The following is a 20571-nucleotide window of genomic DNA, read 5'->3' on the forward strand; positions in this document are numbered from 1 at the left end:
TATCTCATAAAGTAAAAGAACCGCCAGGCACAGTCAGATCTACTGCTGGCATGGTTCAGTGGCTTAGTCATGGGCATGGCACTTTCTTCTCCTCATAGGACTATGTTAAGATTATCCTTTCCCTCTGCAGTCATGGGACAGAGGGCTATAAGAAATATCAGAAGTGGTGGGACCCAATGTAAGACTGATGTGTGTCCTAGGCTCCCTTTTCTCTTTCTCTCTAAACGGTGCCTGGCTGCTGGGGCTACCACCATTATAATTTCCCACAATACCCCTGATAATCAGAATCACCAAAAGAGCTTGTTCAGTTAACCCCAGGGTATGTGGGCAGAGTGATCAAGACACTGTTGCATAGATGAGCAATAAGATAATGCCCATAATACTTAGGTCTGGGATAAATCATAGTTCTGAGAAGAAAAATGCCGGCCAATCACATCCCTCCTGCCATTGCCTTGTAATCGGGACTGCTCATTTGGGTAAGCCCCAGTCTTTCTTATTGCTGCTGCTGCTGTCACCTGAATAATGATGCTGGCCCTTTAAAAAGAGGGGTGGGAAAGAAAAAGGCAGGCTCCTCTTTATTTTATTTTATTTATTTTTTTCTTGTTAAAAGATGTCTGCAAGGGGAACTGCCAGTCTGAAAAATGATCCTTGCTTTTTTCCCATTTTCTTGGTATTTTCCTTCTAGCTTGTGATAATCTGTTCAGGTAAAACCGCAGGCGCATTCATTAAATCTTTGTCTTTGACACCTCAGCTGGTTTGCTGCCCTGGGCTTCTTTTTCTCTTTGCTTTCCTCCTTTTTTTCTTTCTCCGTCTCTCTCTCTGGTTTTTTTCTTTTAACTTATCTTTTTTCTGCCTCCTCCCACCCCTCCTTTCTCCCTTTCCCTCTCTAAGCAAGCCTGATCAGCACACATGAAAAGACTGGTGAGGAGAATGGATGAGAACTGTGCAGTTGACACAAGTGGAAACACTGATGGGCTGGATTTCCAGATATTTGTATGCAGAATGCGAAGGAGAAGTCTGTCTTGTACTAAGGGTCTGTTTCACTGAGGACCACTATTCTGATTTGCTTCTCCTTTACAGGCCATTACTTATGGCCGTGACACTCTTTCTAAGTGGAAACTCAAGTGTTCCTCTCATCCATTATGTCTGTGATCCATAAAAATGACCTGCAAACTTGGAAGTAACCCTTGCACCCAAGCTAAGGGCTCCTTTGATGTTTCAATTGCAGCGACCTACACAGTGGCGTAGCGTGGGGGGTGCAGGGGGGGCCGGCTGCACCGGGCGCAACATCTGGGGGTTAGGGTTAGGGGGCGCAAATCCACGGGTTAGGGGGCGCAAATCCACGGGTTAGGGGGCGCAAATCCACGGGTTAGGGGCGCAAATTACTTGCCTTGCCCCGGGTGCTGACAACCCACGCTACGCCACTGGACCTACACCTTGTTAAAGAGGCAAGCTGTCTTCTTTGGCTAAAATGCAAACTGGTAAGTGGCTTCCCTCTTCAACGCTTGGGATAAATTTCAAAGCCGCCACCTCCCCCCCCGGCTCTTCCATCTCGTCTTCTTTTTAACTATTGTCGTTGTGGTCTCAGGGAACACCTGAAAGTGCACCAGGGAAGATAGTTAAAGTATCACTGTACCTTTTTGCAAATAATATTTTGTTTTTTTTAAATTAAATTTTTAATGAAGTTTTAACAAGTCACCACAATACACTAACAACAACAATAACAATAACATACTAACAAATACACACATATATAAACAAAAGGAAAAACAAACATGTATAACTCCAGAGTTTACTTTCTTTTAACTTACTTTCACGACTTCCTCGTACCTTCCCTTTCTGTATTCCAATTTCAAATTCAATTGTCAGCAAATCCTTACCCTAGTTTTAACTTAATTTTTTTTAAAAAAAGAAAAGAAAAAGAAAATTGTTTTCTTCTAATTATCCCTTGCCGCTTTTAACCCCTTAATAACCAATCCAGCATTTTCCTAACCTTCATTAATTTTACAATATTTCTTTAAATACTCTTTAAATTTCTTCCAGTCTTCCTGTGCTGTATCTCTTCCCTGGTCACGGATTCTGCTCGTCATTTCCGCCAGTCCCATATAGTCTATCACCTTCAGTTGCCATTCTTCCACGGTGGGTAATTCTTGCGTCTTCCAGTACTTTGCGATGAGTATTCTTGCTGCTGTTGTAGCATACATGAAAAAAGTTCTGTCCTTCTTTAACACCAATTGGCCGACAATGCCCAGGAGGAAGGCCTCTGGCTTTTTAAGGAAAGTGTACCTAAGTACCTTTTTCAATTCATTATAGATCGTTTCCCAGAAAGCCTTAATCTTTGGGCACGTCCACCAAAGGTGAAAGAATGTTCCTTCAATTTCCTTACATTTCCAACATTTATTGTCAGGCAAGTGATAAATTTTTGCAAGCTTGACTGGGGTCATGTACCACCTGTATATCATTTTCATAATGTTCTCTCTTAAGGCATTACACGCCGTGAATTTCATACCTGTGGTCCACAACCTTTCCCAGTCAGCAAACAAAATATTGTGACCAATATCCTGTGCCCATTTAATCATTGCAGACTTAACCACTTCATCTTGTGTATTCCATTCCAACAGCAAGCTATACATTCTTGACAAATTCTTAGTGCTGGGTTCTAGCAACTCTGTCTCTAATTTTGATTTTTCCACCTGGAAGCCAATTTTTCTATCTGTTTTAAACACTTCCATTATTTGACAATACTGAAACCAATCTCTCACTTTCTCTTTTAGTTTTTCAAAACTTTGCAATTTCCATCTATCTCCTTCTTGTTCCAAAATTTCTCCATATCTTGGCCATTTGGCCTCCATATTAACTTTTTTAAAAGCCTTTGCCTCCACCGGTGACAGCCACCTTGGAGTTTTACTTTCCAACAAATCTTTATATCTAGTCCAAACATTGTATAGTGCTTTCCTGACAATGTGGTTTTTAAACCCTTTATGCGCTTTAACCTTGTCGTACCAAAGATATGCATGCCACCCATACCTATTGTTGTACCCTTCCAAATCCAGAATGTCCGTATTCTCAAGAAGGAGCCATTCTTTCAACCAGCAAAAAGCTGCTGATTCATAGTAAAGTTTTAAGTCTGGCAGGGCAAATCCGCCCCTTTCTTTTATATCAGTTAGTATCTTAAATTTTATTCTTGGCTTTTTGCCCTGCCAGACAAATTTAACAATATCTTTCTGCCACTTCTTGAAACAATCCATCTTGTCCAATATTTGCAAAGTTTGAAACAAAAACAACATTCTAGGTAACACATTCATCTTTATAACTGCTATTCGACCCAACAAGGAAAGCTTCATATTTGACCAAATTTCTAAATCTTTCTTGATTTCATTCCAACATTTCTCATAATTATCTTTAAACAAATTCAAATTTCTTGAAGTCATGTTAACACCCAAATATTTCACTTTCTTAACCACAGTTAACCCTGTCTCATTCTGGAACCTTTCTTTTTCCAATGATGTTAGATTTTTCCCCAATAATATTTTGGATGTTAGGAACGCTACAAAGAATTGGTGGCAGTAACTACAGATTTGCTATTTTGAGGGTGGTAGTGATGAGCAGGGTACCACCCTCCTTTGCAGTCCAGACAGCATGCTGCTGTTCCTCAGATGTGTCTGCGTTTCTGTCCAGCCCACTAGTTCTAGTCATTGAAATGGCTAGGTATGTCAAAAGCATAGAATCATAGAATTGCAGAGTTGGAAGGGACTCTGAGGATCATCTAGTCCAACCCCTTGCAACAAAAGGAATATGCAGCTAAGCCATACGAGGATCAAAACTGCAACCTTGGCATTATAAACACCATGCTCTAACCAACTGAGCTATCTATGAAACCTTTAGCTTAAAAAATGACAGCTGTGTGATCTAGGGTGATAACATTTAAACCAATGGCTGCCCATGCTGTGGAATGTTGGGGGGGGGCATTTCTAGGGCGTCACTAACAGGTGAATCTGTCAATTTCAGTTTTTCACCATTTCTCTTTTTCCCAAACTCAGGTTCAATTCTCCACATTTCCCTATCATTTTGCAATTTCTTAAACAACAAAAAGTCCATATTAAAAATCACCAGCATTTTAATGAAGATTTCTCCTAATATGCACATTTTTGCATGCAGATTTCCCTAATATTATATATAATATTCACTAATATATTGATTTTTGTTACCCTAGTATCTGTTTTTTTGTCCACATTACTTGGCAGGAGAACTGTATTGCAAAATCCAGGGGAGTGCAAATTTTGAGAGATGGTTTGGTTTCAGTTCTCCTATTGTATTTATTTAAAGTATAAAGCAAAAATAAATAAAATTTATTTGTTTAGGTAGATTTGTCTTTAAAGATGAACTGAATCAAAATCCCCCCCTGCAGCTATCACACAGATCTCCTCCAATCCAGACACTCCCAAACACACACCAAAGAGAAAAACACACCCAAAACATGAAGCAAGGGTAGCATACAAAAAAAGAGAGAAATATATCACACAGATGCCAAGGAAAACAGAAGCTTTCTGTTATTAAAGACTGTTAGGGCAAATGGTTTGATTAAGTATACATTAAGTTCATTAAGAAACAAGGAGATAAGCCCTTGACAAAGGGATTTGTGGCATATTGCAAAAACAAATAAACCGTATCTCTCTCTCTCTCTCTCTCTCTCTCTCTCTCTCTATATATATATATATATGCACAGTGTGAGGAATGCATGCAGGGCTTTGCAGGCTAGCCCACATCCTCCTCCTGATCTGGCTACTATGTCACCTCCTCCCCAATTTTTTTTTTCTGTCTGGGTTTCTGCTTCCATGGAGAAGCTCAGCCTTATGTTGGTCAAACAACTTCTCAAGCATGGACTACAGGGTAGGGGGCATAGCCATGATGGGGAGAATGAGTGGTTGGGTTTGGCCTTCCCCAGATCACATTTCCATCCTAAAATGGGTTGCAGCTGAGTATTCAAAGTTGTGCTTAATTGCCACGCTCCCTGATGCCTATGTTGCTGAACTGTAGGAGACACTGCTGATGCAACTCAGTATTTGGCAGGGGTCGTCCCCTTGGTGCCCTTCAGAGGTTAGTGGATTACAACTCCCTCCACCCTCGCCCATTGGCCATTGCTGGATGGGGCTGGTGGGAGCTGCAGTCCAACCACATCTGGAGGGCACCACACTGGCAGCCCCTGGCATACAGCACACACTGGCAAGCCATTGGTGAAACACCGCCATTTTGCAAAAAATTGTAGAGTGTGATAAAAGAGGTGTTGGTTGCATTGTAAGCCCTTAAAGAGAATCCATGGCATATACCATATGTTTGACGCCTCTGTAAGTAGCAGAATCAGCATGGGGCCGCGAATAGCAACCCCTGCATCTTCCCAGCGATGCTCACGTCAACCCCGTCCAATGATAGGTACCTCTGCTGTGAAGCGCCTCCTCTTTTGCCTCCCAGATTGCCAGTGTGCTACTGTCGCCGTATTCAACACAGTTTCATTGGCCTAAGATCCACATTGGAATCATAATTGTGTGTCATCAGTAGGTGCTGTGCGTGTGCGTCAGAGAGAGAGGGAGAGAGTTGTGTTTTGCATATCTGTGCAAGAGAGATGAGCGACCGTACTTGCAGATGCAAGTGGAAATGTGTGTGCATGCAACACCCACCCACATACAAAAGGATTCCTCTCTGCTATTATTTAATTTATTACCACATTCCCTCCCCCCATGACACCACATCATTTTCCCCCACCCTCCCCAGTCCCTGTTGGGTGTGACTTTCCAAGGCATGAAACGTTTCTGAGCGAAGGAGAGAAGCAAGTGATGACTATGGGTGCGATCTCAGTCCGCCCCTGTGAGGCATGAGGTTATTTTAAGAACCTTAGAAAGAGCAAGGTGTGTGTGTGTGTGGGGGGGTATTTATTTATTTATCGGCTCCCTGGGTTTAGAGAGGGTGGAGTGTGAGAACAGTGAAGCAGTGCCTATGTGCAGATCCTCTTCAGTGCACACTCTGGAGACTGAATGATTCCTCCGTGTGGCACAGATCATTTTCTTTACCCAGGGTTGCTTACTGTTCATTATAATTCAGGATTTCTTAGCACAGAGTCAGGGTGCATTCTTTCCATGCTTGGCATCCCCATGTTGAAGCCTAGCTAAATAATATTGCCTGCCATTTATTTGTATCAATATATACTCACAACACCCCTGCAAGGTGGTTGAGGTTGAGGCTCAGCTTCATGGCTAAGCGGGGTTTGAACTCATGACCCAACAACTCACTTCTCATTTTTCCCATCTTAAGTTCAGCTCTCCACTTCCAAATCAGTTTTTTTAAATGTCCTCATGAAAATTAATCGGTGAATTTCTCCCAATAGACATGCGTTTCCCCCTATATAGTGCATTTTTATTAGCAGCCAAACCTAACAAATGCATATTCCTGCTAGGTAGCATGAGATGGAGCAACGCCCATGGAGCTGTATTTCTGAAAGACAGAAACTCAGACCATAGAATTCATAGAGAGGGCTCTGTGTGATATCATTTCCCCTCCTGTCCTGGAGAGGAAGGAGCATATAGTATTTCTTCTTCTCTTCTTTGACCAGCATTGGAGGCAGACATGCCTGAAGCTGGTTATACTGTAAATATATGTAAAGCTAAAGCTAAAGGGACCCCTGACCGTTAAGTCCAGTCGCGGACGACTCTGGGGTTGTGACGCTCATCTTGCTTTACTGGCCAAGCGAGCTGGCGTTTATCTGCAGACATGTGGCCAGCATGACTAAGCCGCTTCTGGCGAACCAGAGCAGTGCACGGAAATGCCGTTTACCTTCCCGCCTGAGCGGTACCTATTTATCTATTTGCACCTTGATGTGCTTTCAAACTGCTAGGTTGGCAGGAGCAGGGACCAAGCAATGGGAGCTCATCCCGTCGCAGGGATTCGAACTGCCGACCTTCTGATCGGCAAGCTCTAGGCTCTGTGGTTTAGACCACAGCACCACCTGTGTATGTACTTGCCTGCATAGTTTTTACTATTGCTATGAACCAATGCATGATTATAGGTAAGTAAGAAAACCTTATTTTTAAACTACACAGGTTGTTGTCTGATTCTTTATTAAGAATCTTGCTCTAAACAAGGTTTAACAGTATAATTCCTATGCATTTAATTTTGCTGCCAAGGATAGGATTCTGAAACTCTGTTCAACCTACACGTGTGGGCTCCTGGAAGGATGAATTGCATTTAATATATCCTCTCCTACCCATTAAAACCACCCCGCAATTTTCACTAATTATGCATTTTTATGCACATTTTAGCCTGGTATATGTATTTTTGTACACATTACTTGGCTGGAGAACTGCATTGTAAAATTCAGAGAAGTAAGAATTTTGAAGGATGGTTGTGTTTCGGTTTGTTACTCTTTCAAAAAGTGTGACTTAAGTAGATTCATGTTTAACTTCCCTCCCCATTCCTAATCACAGTGACTCTCAAGACATTAAAACCCCCCACCTTTTTAGCACATCACATACTTTCTCCCAGGAATCCTGTAAAGTAGGTTAAGTGTCTGTTCTGAGTAGAACTTACTTAGATAAAAGCCTTTAGATATATCGGATTGCACTGTAAATTAATTTATTCATTGGAATATAATGCAGTTTAAAGTTCTTTCTCACTCCAAGTGCTCGATAGGGTGGTCAGAGAGGACCAGAAGAGTGAAGTAATAATAATAATAATAATAATTTTTTGAAAGACTGTCAGAGGACAGGCCTCGATTTGGAGGGCTGCTTTGTCCGAATCCAATTTCAGGATAGAAACCCAGAAGAAGGGATAGTTTTGGGGGTCTTGAACATAGGAAGCTGCCTCATTGGTCCATCTGGCTCATTATTGTCTGCACCAGTGGCTCCTAACCCCCCTCCCCCAGGCCATGTGAAACTTGGTGAGGGTCTTGGTGGACCAGGTTTAACCTCCAACCTATCCAGGTAAGGTTGGGAACAACTCCTGCCTGCCTGAAACCCTGGAGAGCTGCTGCTGCCAGTCAGTGTAGGCAATATTGAGGCGGATGGGCCAATGGCCTACCATACGTGTAAGGCAGTTTCCTGTGTTCCTCTGTTCAGGCCCATGATGAAAGTGTCAAGAGTAAGCTTTCTTGGCAGCATGGGGCTCTTGAGCTCTTCTGCAGGAGGTGTGCTTGGCTCGTCTGTCACTCCAGCTGGCAGCCGGAGGTCACAAGCGATATGGTTTAGTTCAGCCCCAAGAAAATCCTGTTTATTTGTCCTGCCGTGGAGGAGCTCTTTGTCCCTTGGTAATGCCACAGCTGGTGCTCCTGGCGCACACCAGCTCCGGTTTACTCAGATCTGGGGCTCTGGAGGGGTTCCCGGCCTTTTGGCTCAATCTTCCCACATGAAGGAAGCTTACTTTGCTGACGCTTGGCGAAAACCCATCTGGGCCTGCTTGGATATCACTATGGGAATGAGGTCTACATTTGTGGGGGTTTATAGAACAACGAAAGTATACAGGCTCTGGCAAATGGGGTGAACGTGGCAAGAGGCAGCCTTCACAGACCCTCCAGCTTGACCCTCAATGCAGCTAAAGGTAAAGTTAAGGGACCTCTGACCGTTAAGTCCAGTTGTGGACGACTCTGGGGTTGCGGCGCTCATCTTGCTTTACTGACCGAGGGAACTGATGTTTGTCCGCAGACAAACTCCGGGTCATGTGGCCATTATAACTAAGTCGCTTCCAGAGCAGCGCATGAAAACGCCATTTACCTTCCTGCTGGAGCGGTATCTATTTATCTACTTGCACTTTGACATGCTTTCAAACTGCTAGGTTGGCAGGAGCAGGGACCAAACAACAGGAGCTCACCCCATCGTGGAGATTTGAACTGCCAACCTTCTGATCCGCAAGCCCTGGGCTCAGTGGTTTAGACCACAGCACCACCCGAGTCCCATCTTGATGCAGTTGGTAGATGTCAAATCCAAACAAGAGTATTTCAGCATCTCAAGAGGGTATGCACAGAGAATGTGTTCATGTTTCACTTTGTATAATGCACATCTCTTAACTCTTAACCCACCTAGTCCCTACCCACCCCAGAAATTAAAACACTCCAGGTATGAGCTAGGTAAGTTGGGAGGAGAGGTGGGCAGCTGAACTGAGCACTGGTTTTTCATTCTTTCTGCCTCTAGAGAACTTTAATGTTAACCCATCTGCCAAGGTATATTGAAATCCTGCCATGGAACTCCAGCATGTTGCAGTGATTTCTGGGGGGCATATTTTTAGGGTGCACAGGCAGTTCATGGTGCAGTGCACAGATCAGGTGTCTTCACTACTGAACTTGAAAAGTGACTTACACGATCCTCTCCTGTAGTTGCACATTGCAGGAGGAAATCAGTAATGCAGAGCATACTATCTTTCAAGAAACTTGTTACCACTCCTCCATTACTTATCTTCCCATGAGGATTCCCCAAAAGTTTCCAAGGAACCCCATGGGTCATACATTAACAATGCAATCAAAAGCATAAGCGATTTCAGGTTGTATCTACATTGTTAATCCTATGTAGACTAGATCCATTAAAAACCCCCGGATATGACTAACTTGGGCCCATTAATTTCAATGGATCAACTCTTACACTCTACAATGAGTCAGTTGGATACAACTGTTGATTTGTATCTGCCAGACTAATTTGCAGATCAGAATATAATTATGCTTCAAATTTTGCGCTTCTTAGAATTTCACAATACAATTTTACAATACAAATCGGATCAAAATGTACCAAAAGTTCTTTTTTCAATCATGTATAAAATATAATTAGAAATGCATGGATTGAGTTAAAAATACATATTGTAATGCCTGCTTTGTGATAAAATATGTTAAGAGATATAGATTTAAATACATATTTTGTGGTGATAATAATAATAATATGCAGATAAGTGTGGAAAAGTGATGGGGCAGAATTATGAATGAAGACATGTGAAATTGATATGGAAAATAAATAATCTGACTCACGCTTCTCAACTTTAGGAACATCCAAGGGTCAGTTGGCTTGCTCCTAAAGATGGGGGAGAAATCCGGTTAATTCACATTTAAAGACAAACAGACCTAATTTACAATTTGCAAAACAACATGTGAACCCAAACATCCTCCAAGATTCGTACATCTCTGAATTTTGCAGTGTGGCTCTCCAGCCAAGTAATGCATAGAAAAATGCACATACTAGGGTAAAACATGTCTAAAAATGCATATATTGGCAAGACCAACATAAAACCCCCCACTACATTGGGGTGGGGGAATGCAAGAAGGGTGCCATGCCTTACTTTGACTTCTGTTGGATAGCTTATCATGCAATGGGATGATGAGAGCTGTGTCAGTGAGATAAATAAGCATCCTAAGAGCCTCTGCTGCAGCTGGTCCTCAGCCTGGAAGCTATTTGGCTATAGGGAGGATGGTGGAGGATCGAGTGTCCAGAGAGCAATGAAAGCGATTGACTAGAGGCTCCTATCAGGGCCTCTGGTTGTGTGGTGTCACTAGGGATAGACCGGTTTTATCACACAAAAACAGGGTGGTGGTGGCTGAGAGTAGGAATGGATGGGCAAGTCAGATTCAATACACATTTAAAAGTGTACTTACCTGATTTGCATGAGATCCAAAACACAGCCATCCTCTGAAATTTGCACTTCTCTGAATTTTGCAATGCAATTCTGCAGCCAAGTAATGTGTAGAAAAATATTGGGGGGAATTGATTTGCATGAATGTCTATATTAGGCAAAACTGAATACAAAAAAAGTCTATTAGGAGTAGTTTGTATCAAAATGCTGATTCATCTTCAAGAATGGAAATATGGAGAACTGAACTTAAGACTGGAAAAATGAGAAACTGAGAGAAACTGAACTAGACAGATTTCCCCATCCCCTGTCTGAAAGAGCCTGGTTACATGAGTCCTGCTACACCTATTTTTCTGGAGGGAGTGGTGGGAATTAGAGTGGTGTTGGACATAAGACTAAAGTGTTGTTACTGTATTGGGTTTTTTTAGGGAAATGCAGTTGGTGGGGGGATTTGGAGTTGACTGCAGCAGCAGATCAATTAGTTAAGAGCTGGAGGGAATGAAAAGAAGCAGAGAACAAACTGAGGGTTTCAGTGTTGAGTAAATATGTTTGGGTGCCAGGTCTACCCACAACAGATCTAGTCATTGAGTAATAACAGGGGCCTAGAATTCAGGTTTCTCCGAAGGCTGCGAACACACCATGCCTTTAAATCACATTCCCTAGAATAATCCTGGACACAATTCGCAGCAACCCTTAAACTCCAGTGCCAGAATTATTTGAGGGAAAGAATGTGCTTTGAATGTGATTTAAAGGCATAGTATGAACACAGCCTTAGTCACCAGATCTACGAGAAGTGGAGCTTGATATCTGATGCTTGTTACATATGTTCGTTCATTTGTAGTATATGCGTCACCAGAAAAAATTCCCATGGATGCCGATGACTGTTGCCTTCAAGTCCTACACAGGTTATTTGACTGTGAGTAATCCTCACTGTTCTGGTATGCCGAATTTATTACAAAGCCTGGCCAAAAAAACAGGGGGTGATAGTCAATGCCAGTCCTACTCAGGAGAAGACCATTGATGTTAATGAACTTGACCGAGTTAGGTTCATTCATTTTAATGGGTCTACTCTGAGTAGGACTTCATATATCATTGGTTTCTTTATTGCTGGATTGGCTATGCATTGCTTACCATGTAACATGTACTATTATGTATTGTTGATTATGATGAAATGTATTTATATAAATGGTGTAGTTTTTTGTATTTTACTGATATTATGTTACTTATTTATATAATGTTGTTTATTATTTACTGTGTTGTGACCTTTTGATTTAAGTCTACTAATTTCTTAAAATAAATACCTAAACCTTAGAAGAGCCGTTCTGGATCAAAGCAAAGCTCATCTAGTGCAGCATCGTGTTCTCACAGTGGCCAAACAGATGCGTGCCAGAAGCCTTGCAAACAAGACACATTGCAAGCAAGACTCTGCCGCTCATGTTCTTCAGCACATCGACTCTGATTCTGGAGGTAGTCAATGAATGGATTGGACAATGTGGCAAAATGCACACCCAACCTCTAGACCACTATCTGGAAAGTAGTTAAAACGGTAGAATTCCCACCCCCCACAAGAGGTGACTAACCTGAAAGGCTTTAAAATAAAATTAGGAAAAGTCATGGAGGATAAGGCTATCTAACCACGATGGCTGTGTTGTACCTCCACTGCTGGAGGAAGTATGCCTCTAAATACCAGTTGCTGGACATCGCACCTGGGGAAGAGGGCTGTTGCAGTCATGTCTCACTTTCCCACAGGCGTTTGGTGGGCCGCTGTGAGAAGAGGATGCTGAACTAGATGGGACCTTGGCCTGATCCACCAGGCTGTTGTTATGTTCTTAAGCATCCATAGCTGGTCAATGTGGAGACCAAGATTCCGGCCAAGATAGGTCACGTTGGTCTGTTCCAGTGAGGTTCTTGTGTAAAGGAAGGCAAGAGTGAGGAGAGAGGCTGTTGATTCATGCTCTGCTTGCAGGTTTCCCATAGGGGCATCTATCTGGCTACCATGAGAACAGGGTGCTGGACGAGATGGGCCTTTGGCCTGACCCAGCAGGCCTCTTCTTATATTCTTAAAATATAGTGGGCCCTGCAAATGAAGCACTTGGTCATCTCTAATCTATTTCTGAATGAAGGATGCAACACGAGAAGGGAGACCGGCCAAGGGTACACTTGAATATTGACAGCAGCCAAAGGTATCAGGCCCTCCTGCTCAGCGTCCAACGTAGAAAGGCGTGCATAGAAAACACCTCGCTGTGCATTCTGGCAACACTGCATAGTGTGCCACGATGCAGAGCCCCCGAGGGCAGGGCGGTTACAGGAGGTGTAAACATCTCTGTGCCCTGCAATGCTGTGAATTCCTGCCGAGTTTTGTTCGCAGGAGCAGCACACGGCCCGGTTGCCCTGCTCCGAATTAATTATCCGCTGACACGATTTCGCTTCTCTCCCTCTTTGTGTTATTTTAATTAACGGAGCCCTCCTCCGAGCAAGCCAGCTGTCATGTAAATTGTAAAACTGTCAGCATGTACAGGAACTTAACGGGGATTTTTTTTATTTTTTATTTATTTTAAACACCATTCCACAAAGGGGATGTGCCGCTTGCTCTCTCCTCTTCAGCACATTTGTAAACTTTAAATAAAGTGTGGAAAAACTGGTCAGGTGGAGGCAGGTTGAAGAGGGGAATTAAAATGGCTCTTTCGTTTTAGGTCCCCTGGCCTCCATGGCTAATTCTAGAGGAAGGACATTAGGTCTGCAGCTGAGCAGATGCTTCATGTGTGCAGAAGATATCTTGATCAGCCCCTGGCATCTTCAGTTAAGAGGATTCAGTAACACAGGGGACGGGGAACCTGTGGACCTCCAGATGTTGTTGCACTACAACATCCTGGACCACCAGCCAGTCTGGCTGTGGCTGATGGGAGCTGGAAGTCCCAACAACATCTAGGAGGCTACAGGTTCCCCATCCCTGAAGTCTACAGGAAGTTCCTTCTCTGAATACATGAGGCCTCTTGGGACGATGACCCAGGCTCAATAACATTATCACCAGGGAGCTCTGAGAGCTGGGTCTCAGGAGCTCCCAGGCAACTATGACCCAGCTAAGTCCTCAAATTATCCAGAACCATGGCCTGGAATGAGGGGTTGTAAATAATATGGAACTTCTGCTAAAAGAAGCAGCCCCGCCTCTCCCTATCCCAGTAGCAGCTGGCAAAGTAGCAGGGGGAGTATTTTCTTACTGATTTGGAAGTCCTTGATGGCAACTGTGAGAGGTGGGGTGGGGTGGGGAAGGGTGAGGCAGTGAGTAGGTCGATGCAGTGCAGGCACAGCACTGGGAGCATTGGGCTGGCTGCTACTGCTCTCTCCCCTTCAGCCCAGTGATACCTAGTCCTACAAAATGCAATGAGCCATCACCATGCTTCAAATGAGCTGTTCTCCCCACATTAGGAAATGTGATGTCAGGCATGTCACACTTTTCATACGTCCAGATATTATGAGGAAGAAGCAAATGCTAGCTGTTCCTTTTAGCAACTGCTCTGCAACAACAAGTTCCAGCATCCTTCTATCGTGTACTTTGTATACCAGTTCAATCCAGGCTTACAAAATTATGTTTAAGGGGATGGGTGGAATGGGAAAAACAAAGAACAACTACAAAGTTTGCCCTCTTACATCTATTTCTTGTGGCCAAAGACAGACACCTCACCAGCACGCCACAACATAAGGTCCATATCCTCATCAATCAGGATCTTTTGGAATAAAATGCTTAGGATGCTGTCAGCAGACTTTTGGGGGAGGGGGGGAGGGGACGCAAAGCATTTACAACAACCCAGGAGATGGCAATTGATATACACTTGAGCAGGCTTCCAGCCATTTGACAATTTGCCCTGAGCCCCCTCCCACCAATTCCCTCTGCTTTTACTATTATTGTTTAGATAATAAACACTGGTTAGTTTGTTAAGGACCTAGAGCCAAAGCATGCACAACAGGGTTTCTAGCCGACATCTTAGGGCAAGAGAGGCCTCTCATAAAAAGCCTTGCTAAGGAAGTCCCTTCATATATAAAACACAAATTAAAAACACCTTATAAACTGCTGCTCCTTTGTAAACCTTCCAAGTTTGTTTAGCTCACGCTGTGCAAGGGGCTAGTTTTGAAGTTTCCCTCTCAACTGAAAATGTGGACTAAAAATGCCTATGGGAAAAGCCTCTTGTCCTGTTTCCCTCCAGCCTTGCCGTCCAGTTGCAGTTCCACCAAACAGTGTGTGCCATTTGGGGTTGCTGCTACTTTCCTGCACCCTGAAGGATCCGGAGAGGCTGCATTCCACCACCTTCAGTTGTGTAATATGCTTCTGAATACCAGTTGCCGGGGTACAAGAGTGTGAGGGTGTTGTTGTGCTTATATTCTGGTTGTGAGCTTCCCAGAGACATTTGGTTGGCCTCTGTGAGAAACGATGCTGGTCTAGATAGGCTTTTGGCCTGATCTAGCCTGGCTCTTCATATGATCCTCCACAACTTTGTTTTCTGCAAACTAAGGGATAAGTGGATCTGTGGGACATGCCCTCTGGCCTTCTACTGTAATGGCACTCATTCTTTTTTCTTGCTTACTTCATTCTCCACTGATTTTTATTTTTAAGAATCAGTTCTGTCCAGAGTCGCCCCACCTGCAGGAAACCTGCAGCACCAACTTTGCAGAGGGGGATAGAGGAAGGCACTCAAGGAGGAGAAAAGAACGGCAAGGCACATGAGCAGAAGGGCATTAATCACCTCTTCGCGATGAGAGGCTCACTGAACACAGGTTGCCTGAGGGGCTTTTCTGCTCCTGTACTTCTGACTGCTCCAGTCTGCAGCGCTGCGAAGCAAGCAGGACCCAAAAGCATGGGTGGAGAGTTAAGCTATGAAGACGCAGAGACAGGTTTCTGCTCCTGGATTTGGGTTTCCAGTAGGAATTGGGGTGGGGGAGAAAAATTGGGTTCATTTCTCATTTAAAGGCATACTTGCCTAATTCACACTTTCCAAAGCAATATGCAAACCAAAACGCAGCAATCCTTAGAAATTCACACTTTTCTGAATTTTGTTATGCAGTTCTCCAGCTATGTAATATGTACAAAAATGCATGTGCTGGGATAAAGTGTGCCTAAAAATGCATATATTATTGAAAATAGCATGTCATGTTGCAATGGGCACAGCAGCAGCCCACTAAGTTGGGAGTTGGAGGTTTTTTTCATATGCGGGAAGGGAATTATGGTGTCATAGTTTCCAAAAGTGTCCCTGGCTGCCAGGAACAACTACCTACCCTATATGGTGAACCACTGAACATCTTAGAGAAGAATCTTCCAGCACTGGATTGATTGGCCACTGAATCTTCCTGGATAGGAAGTAGGGATGGGAGAGAAATTACCAGTATATTCAGTTGGCATTTAAAGGCAAACTTACCTAACTTGCATGTTCTGAAAAAATATGCAAACCAAAACATACTTCTCTGAATTTTGAAATGCAGTTCTATGCATCCCAAGTTGTTGACATCTGTCTGTCTTGAGATACAATGGAGTGCACTTCCAGGGATGAAGTCAAACTGCTGCAATAGCAGCACCAAAGTGAGCTCCCCCGGGGCACAAGCCTTTGGTTCCAACATATTCTTTGGTCCTGACTTTCATCATCCCCATTCATCCTGCCGTCTGGATTGCCCTTTGGTCCTGACTGATCCTTCGGCCTAGAATGCTGTCTTCCCCAACAAGCTCCTGGTTCCCAACTTCTTGCTTACCTCAGTCTGCTGTTAGTGACCCAACCCTGACACTCACCGAGTTGAATTTCAGAGCAGACGACAACAACCGCAGCAACAGTCAGATGCTGAATAGACGTGCAAAGTTTTATTTCAGTTCTTCCTGGCTCGAGTCATTTTGCAATTAAATATAAAGTTCAAAATATTGGGTAGATGGATAGAGGAATATAGTGTTTGGTGCTCAAGGAATATAACATGAAGAAAAATGATGGTATCAGATGTTAACAGCAGCAGCAGCAGAACAACAAACAAATTTCTGGAAACAAACTGTCTGGCACCAAGCATCCTTGCAGGAACTCTCATCTTGTTCTGTTCCCAGGGCTTCCCCCTTCAATTCTTGCTTCATCCTGCATCTGCCACTCTTGCTTTAGAAGCATTTTTTAAAAAAACAAACCTAAGACATATGAGTCCCATTAACTTGGTGCTTCCCCCACTTCTGAGTGCTTCCAAGGAAAACATTTTTTGATTTCTACAGATGGCAGAAATTTGTAGCCCTAGATCTCTGTTACTGGGGCTTCATAAGTATCAGCTACCCAAGGCCCCTCTGTGCCCATTGCGCTGAGGAGAAGTGAGAGCCAGTAGCATCCAGTGTGGCAGGGCAGAGATGCAGAGACATCCCCTGGACACTGTTGTCACTGCAGCTTACCTGGAAGGTGTGAGGTCAGGGATGCTCAAATGCAGCAGTGGGAGTGCCTGGCTGCCTCTGCCGTCACATCTGTGCGGCCCTGATGTCATCACTGCTCTGCCTGATCCATCCACATCCAGGTAGGCTGCAACAACAGTGGCTTCACTGCTCTTCCCCACCACACTCGCTGCTCCTGGTGAGAGCAAAACTACATGAGCATTAGAATCATGAGACACAAAATCATGTTGGATCAAATCCACCTCACACCACAGAATCTTACGATTTTTAGTTTTGGAATGGGACTTGGTGGCCTTCTAATCTGCAGCGTCCCTGACAGGTCACTGCCTAACCTCTGCTTAAGCACCTGCTGCAGATGTTGCTGTGTTGCCAGTAGGAATGGGAGCAAAATTTGATTCAGTTCACATTTAAAGCTGAATCTAGCAAACTGACATTTTCAACAACACCAACAACAGCTCAAACTGTATGAGAAATGAAACAGCCATCCTTCAAAATTCACACATATTTACAAATGTTGCGGTGCAGTTCTCCAACTAAATGTTTACAAAAATGAATATATTAAGGGGAAATGTGCATAAAAGTGGATATATAAGTGAAAGTACCAAAGAGAAATGCAACTGCAAAAGCGTGGGATATAAATTCGTGCTTATTTGTTTACTTTGGATGCAGATCAATTCTGGACTTAGGCAGCCTCCCAAGTGCTCTTCTCTAGCTCTCTGTCATTTGCTCACTGGTTCCCTCAATTCTAAAGGAGGACCCTAGTCTGTTGACAGAGCTTGACTACTGCAGGTCTTGCTGGACTGTACCACTGTAGACTGCCGCTGAGGGACACATGTTCAGTGACTTTTCTTTGTTTTATTGGACTTGCCTTTCTTTACTTGAGGTGGCTTGCAGAATTTGACTCCAACAACCCAAATTCAAAAAAGCTTCTAAAACAGACACATTTTAAAGTGCAAGACTCCCAACAGCAAAATGTCACATGGAAGGGGAGATGTTTGAACTGGGGGCGGGATTGCAGCTCCAGTTTAGCTACTGTGCTATGACAGCCTACTTTACAGCACTGTTGTAAAAGAATGACTGAGGTGGGTAACCCCTTTGAGCTTTTAGGAAAACTGTTGCATAGGATTCCTGTTTTCCAAGCTGCTCATGTGAGAGTTGAGATTCTGGATCCCTCTGTGCCAGGCCTATTACAGAGTGAGCAGAAATAAAGGTGTTTTGACTTGAAGGTCATAAGTTACAGAGCCAGACTATGAGATTGAGCGAGAGGCAGAGAGAGATAAGCAAATTCCAAGGGATCTGTTTATTATTGTATTAATTAAACTGGAGAGGAGCAATGGGCAAAATGAATGCTGGATCATTTAAGTTACACCTCCAGTCTTCCCCTTCCTCATTCTGCGGTGGCAAACAGCAGGAGGTATTAATGCCCCCCCCACAATGCTTCTGAAGAAATAAGCAAATGTGAGCGGAGCGCGAAGTGATTGACAAATAAAGGGTCCTTCGCCTCTCATTTAAATATGTTCCTAGTATGTGTAGCCTATGTTAATTTATACATTGCCTAAACAGCCGGTGGCCATTGTCTGTAAAACCGCATCTGATCAGGGCAACAGGGCAGTTAATGTACTGGCTGGTCAGTGAAGCGATCTTTTAGCTTCCTTCCACTGGCTCTGCAGCCTGAAATGGAACAGCTGAACTGGAAAGGAACAGCCGGGGGCGTCAACTGAAGTTCATTCTGTCAGCCTGCAATAGGGCGAGCCTCAGTGCTCCGGAAAGCAGCCCCACATTTATACACCTTTCTGATCCAATGTGAATCTCGTGTTTTGCAGAACTGGGGCAATCCTAGCAAGACCTCAAAGAGGAAGAGAATAGATTTGCTTGGGGTTTTTTTAGGGGGAGCGATTGGAATCTTTTTGCATCCTTTGCACCCATCTAACAATGGGGGAACAGGACCACCAATCAGGGGTAGAGTTCATGGCTTGCCTGCAGAAGGTTGCAGGTTCAGCCCCAGTAAAAATGATCAGGTAGTGCAGGGGTTGCCAATGTGGTGCCTGTGGGCACCAGTGTGCCTGCCAGTATCTCTTATGGCACCTATGAAAGCTCTTGGGAGCTATCCTCTAAAAAAAAACCCACAATGCATCGGAGAGTGTTTGCTGTTCTTGCTCACTTCCTGTTTGCACTGGCTTGGCTTCTCCCATACCAACAGTGGCCAATGTACATTGGGCAGAGTGGGCAGGAGACCATGTCCACAGCATTTAGCAGTACTTTGTCTTTTACAGTTGAGATGTGGCAGCTATTAAGCCACGCTGTATGGCGGCCAAATTGCATGATGCCACCCCCCCGGCAGCCATTTTGTGACCGGTGCCCCCGGTACTTTCTCAACATTCCCAAAAGGCTGACTGGCCCAAAAGGGTTGGCAGCCCCTGATTGTGGGGACAGCTTCGCTTTGCCTGGGTCCTGGAGAGCAACTGCCAGTCAGAGCAGACAGATGGACAAATGGGATGCAGCAAAATATGTTCCTATGGAGGTGCATTTGGATAAACCAAACTATGAAGTACCCTTTTAGGGTGGGAGATGGCCATGGTTTTAAAAAAGATGTATACCTAGTACAGTTCACATGTTTTTGTAACTTGGGCACTTTTCTTCTACTCGACTCCATCCCCCTCAGCTGGAGATTGCAAATCCCAGCATGCTCATCCCAGCTGCCTTTCCAAGGGACCTGCTGGGGCACCCCATGATTCCATGTTAATGCCCAGGAACTAGGGTAGGGAACTTCAGGCTCAGGGCCAAAATGTGGCCCTCCAGGCTTCTCTTTGTGGCCCTTGGAACTCTCCTCAGGCTCCCCCTGAATGCTTGTTCAGTCTAAACAGATGAGGTAGCCGGTTACTAAAGGAGAAGGACTTTTTCTGGTGGCTTGCTGTTTTTGGAATGCCTTTTCTAGTCAGGCTTACCTGACACCCATATTAACATCTATTCAGCTGCTAAAGACCTTTTTATTTCCACAAGCCTTTTAGCATCATACTTTAGGCCCAGGTACAAATAATTTTTAGCTACATTTTACCGGTTGTTTCATAAGGATTTTAAGCTGCTTAACTTTTTAACTTTTTAGACTTGTGCCTGGCATTGGTGGGAAAATCTAAGAAATCAGTGTAGTTTGAAAGGCTCAGTTGGCTGTTTTGATTCAAAATTTTGTCTAGTTATCTCCAATAGAGGTGTCCAAATGCACACCAAACAGCAATAGGTTTGGGTTGGGATTGCTGCTGTTGTTAAAACATGATGTGCTGAGATGCATACCATGGTAAAAATACCAGGGTTGCCAGCACAAAACGGCTGCCATGAGTGGTTAAAACAAACAAACAAACAAACAAACGGTAATGGTATTCCATGCTGGTGACTACTGTTACAAAAAGAGCACTGGCAAATGGACATACAAACAACTTATACACAGTAATATATACAAAATATACAGTGAATTTATGATGAGAAATGCACATTAACATGCTGATGAATTTTTGTGAGGCCTTTAAAAATGGAAAGAAAAGGGGCAGAATGATGCAGAAATTTGGTGAACTTAAGACTGGAAAAATTAG

At 43.8% G+C, this 20571-nt stretch overlaps 1 long non-coding RNA gene across 1 annotated transcript; it reads right to left on the reverse strand.

The window, feature by feature from the left end:
* Positions 1 to 328: 328 nt before the first annotated feature.
* On the reverse strand, positions 329 to 1559 carry LOC310711031. Its single transcript, XR_014528343.1, has 3 exons — positions 1431 to 1559; positions 864 to 1232; positions 329 to 817 (listed from the first exon to the last, which is right to left on the reverse strand). It is a non-coding gene; the product is annotated as an uncharacterized lncRNA (long non-coding RNA).
* Between the last annotated feature and the right edge of the window lie 19012 nt (positions 1560 to 20571).

The sequence above is a fragment of the Podarcis liolepis genome, assembly GCF_965112155.1.
Source record: "Podarcis liolepis genome assembly, chromosome: 7".
NCBI classification, from domain to species: Eukaryota; Metazoa; Chordata; class Lepidosauria; order Squamata; family Lacertidae; genus Podarcis; species Podarcis liolepis.